This window comes from Salvelinus sp. IW2-2015, linkage group LG18 (genome assembly GCF_002910315.2).
Source record: "Salvelinus sp. IW2-2015 linkage group LG18, ASM291031v2, whole genome shotgun sequence".
Classification (NCBI taxonomy): domain Eukaryota; kingdom Metazoa; phylum Chordata; class Actinopteri; order Salmoniformes; family Salmonidae; genus Salvelinus; species Salvelinus sp. IW2-2015.
The window spans coordinates 2,227,784-2,231,871 of NC_036858.1; positions in this window are offsets into that span (position 1 = coordinate 2,227,784).

The window sequence follows — 4,088 nt, forward strand, 5'->3', positions numbered from 1 at the left end:
GCACACAAAATCACTCTACTTCTCTCTCCACGACACATGCACACCACACACACCACTTCTCTCTCCCCGACCTCAACCTTCACCTCATAGGCCAAAGACAGAGATTGAAGAGCACCAGGATTACACACACACACACACACACCACACACACACACACACCACACACACAACACACACCACACACACACACACACACACAACACACACACACAACACACCACACCACACACACACACACACACACACACCCACACCACAGATTCGGAGGAACAGCCCATTAAATCTGTCTCAAATGGAAGAGAAGAGGTATTCTGGAAGACAGACAGCACGACAGACAGACACAGACAGACAGACAGACAGAGAGCCAAACGGATGCCCAGCAGGATCAGTACAGTCTCCTCTCTAAACCTGTTTAACACTGTTAATCGCGCACCTGTTAAACTGTAAACCTCCACACACATTAAACTGTAAACCTCCACACCTCTTAAGGGTAAACCTCACACGCGGGGTTAAAACTGTAAACTCCACACCGTCTTAAAGGGTAAATCTCCACACATTCTTAAAGGGTGAAACCTCCCACACTTCATAAAGGGTAAAGCTCCACACCCGATAAAGCGTAAACCTCCACACCTCATAAAGGGTAAATCTCCACAACCCTCTTAAGGGTAACCTCACACCTACTCAAAGGGTAAACCCCACATACTCTGTTAAAGGGTAAAACCCCCACACCTGTTATAAGGGTAAAACCTCCACACATCCATTAAAGTGGTAAACCCCCACCCTCTTAAAGGGTGACCTCCACACCTGTTAAACTGCTTCCACTTGGTCAACAACAAGTCCACGCTCTAACAATTGTAGAGACCACACCTCTTGGCTACTATCTCACTTTTCACCGACCTATAATAAATAAATTAATACACACCATTTAGTGGACACATTTATCCAAAGCGACTTACAGTCATGCATGCTACAATCTACATATGGTGATCCCAGAAATCGAACCCTCTCAAAGCGAGATGCTCAACCCACAAAGCTACAAAGGACCTACCTTTCGGTGTTTGCGCTACTCCGCACTCCTCACAAGTGATTCCCTGGTCCCCTAGCATCAGGTAATACCCAAACTATAAAAAACAGCAAACAGCACAGTAAAAAGGAAGTGAATAACGACTCTATTCAGCTCTAATGTAGTGTTGAGCTGACTAACAAACTCTCGAAGTAAGATTAGGGACATAACTTCATTTGAGATGCAAGGGGAAAGTGTTGAGCAGAGCAGAGGTTGCCGGGTGTCTGTTGACAGAGGCAGAATGATAATCCAGCTAAAGGAAGTTATCCCAGCGATGATTCATATGTCTCTCCTGTTTGCTCTTCATTAAAGTCACTGTCTCTCTGTAATGGCGAACCACAAAGAGAGGAGGAGGAGAGGAGAGCTCTTCGTTTGGCTTTTCATTGGAGAGAGAGAGAGAGAACGAGAGAAGAGCACGGAGAGAGAGAGCACGAGAGAGAGCACTGGGAACGAGGAAGCTCAGATTACACAGATCCACAAAGAATTTGAAAACAAACCCGGATTTGATAAACTCCCATATCTACTGGGTGAAATATCACAGTATGCCATCACTGCAGCAAGATTTGTGACCTGTTGCCACAAGAAAAGGTCAACCAGTGAAGAACAAACACCATTGTATATACAACCCATATTTATTCTTATTTATTTTCCCTTTTGTACTTTAACCATTTGTACATCGTTACAACACTGTATATATACATAATATGACATTTGTAATATGACATTTGTCTTTATTCGTTTGAAACTTCTGTGAGTGTAATGTTTACTGTTCATTTTTATGATTTATTTCACTTTTGTATATTATCTACCTCACTTGCTTTGGCAATGTTAACATTTGTTTCCCATGCCAATAAAGCRCCTTGAATTGAGAGAGAGAGCGAGAGKGAGATTTCTTGATGAGGGGGAAAGCAGATTTCGACGTCTTAATCAGTATCAACATTGATCTCTGGTCATGAGGAAGCCACACAATGAGACACTATGTTGGGGATTATGGTGTGTACATGCACTCTGTAATTACAGACGTAGGATCTTATTCATTTCAGCCAGTTCGCTACAGCAGGAAAATAATCTTGCAGCAAAAGGAAATGTGAATTATGTGGATTATAAATATAGGACATTTRTGGTGGGGTTTAATACATTTTTCAGTTAGGGCCAATCAAGTCTGACATTTTAAAGTGGAAATTACAAACTTTTGAAGACTTTTAAAACCTTAAATACACTCGTACAAGTATACATTTCCTGCTGCGCAGGAAGATTCTCAGCAACAAAAGAGCGATCAAATGAAGATCCTACATCAGTCAAAAAAAATMGAAATGTTTTGATTTGTTGTCCATWAGTTTACCGCAATTAAGGGAGGGGTTGTAGGGTTATGGGAAAATATATACAAAATATATATACAGTACCACCAGTCAAAAGTTTAGACACACCTACTCATTCCAGGGTTTTTCTWTATTTTTTWATATCTTCTACATTATAGAATAATAGTGAAGACGTCAAAACAATGTAAAGAAGCCACAATTTATCTGCAATATTAAAGCTGATCTACCCACAAAATAATATATATACATGTATATATACACTACTGGTCAAAAGTTTTAGAGCACATACTTAATCAAGGTTTGGTAACCTGTAAGGCGTTTGAATTGCTCCTAAGGATGAACCAAACTTGTGGAGGTCTACAATTCTTTATCTGAGGTCTTGACTGATTCTTTTGATTTTCCTGTGATGTCAAGCAAAGAGGCACTGAGTTTGAAGGTCGGCCTTGAAATACATCCACAGGTACACCTCCAATTGACTCAAATGATGTCAATTAACCTACCAGAAGCTTCTAAAGCAATGACTAATTTTCTGGAATTTTCCAAGCTGTTTAAGGCACAGTCAATCTAGTGTATGTAAACTTCTGACCCACTGGAATTGTGATACAGTGAATTATAAGTGAAATATCTGTCTGTATACAATTGTTGGAAAAATTACTTGTGTCATGCACAAAGTAGATGTCGCAACCGACTCGCCAAAACTATAGTTGGTTAACAAGAAATTTGTGGAGTGGTAAAAAATGATTAATGACTCCAACTAAGTGTATGTATCCCGACTTCAACTATATAGTTTTTGAGTGGATTTTTCCTTTAGTAACCTGTTGGCAGTGGGTTCATCCCTGAAGTGAGTCTACAGCTCCCATATAACCATGACGGGTGCAATATAAACGGACTCCATATTTACGGTGGGCCACGGTACCGCAGTCTGCAGTATCTATGGGAGTATATGAACGGTGGGCCCGCGGTACCGTCTGCAGTATCTATGGGAGTATATGAACGGATGTGCCCAGGTACCTCTGCGGTATCTATGGGAGTATATGAACGGTATGGGCCCGGTACCTCTGCGGTATCTATGGAGTATATGAACGGTATGTGCCCGCGTACCTCTGCGGTATCTATGGGGTATGAACGGTATGGGCCCGCGTATCCTGCGGTATCTATGGGAGTATAGAACGGTATGGGCCGCGGTACCTCTGCTGTATCTATGGAGTATAGAACGGTATGGCCCACGGTACCTCTGCTGTATCTATGGGAGTATATGAACGGTATGGGCCACGGTACTCTGCTGTATCTATGGGAGTATATGAACGGTAATGTTCCGCATCTCTGTGTTAGTATGGGATAGTTTAATCCAAGCAAAGGCATCGTCGATAGGCAGTCATCGTCACTTGAACAAAAAATAAGTTGACCGGACATAGGCCGGGCTGTCGAACAAGTACCCCGAGGGCTGCGATGCCACGGCCAAGGACAGTCCCGGCCGGTCGTGCAAGAGCCGGCGCCCACGTGAACCCTCTCGGGCATCGATACTCGGCCTCTCGTTTGACCCCCGACGGAGCTTGTACGAGAGTGCTGCAATCGCGTGGCGCGGGCCGTTCCTCGATCGACGCCCTGCAGTTTCCCCTTAAGCTTCGTGGCACACGTCTTGCTTGTGGTTAAAGCGTTGTGCACGCTCGCTGTCATTGATGCATGCCACGGTACCTTGCGGTATC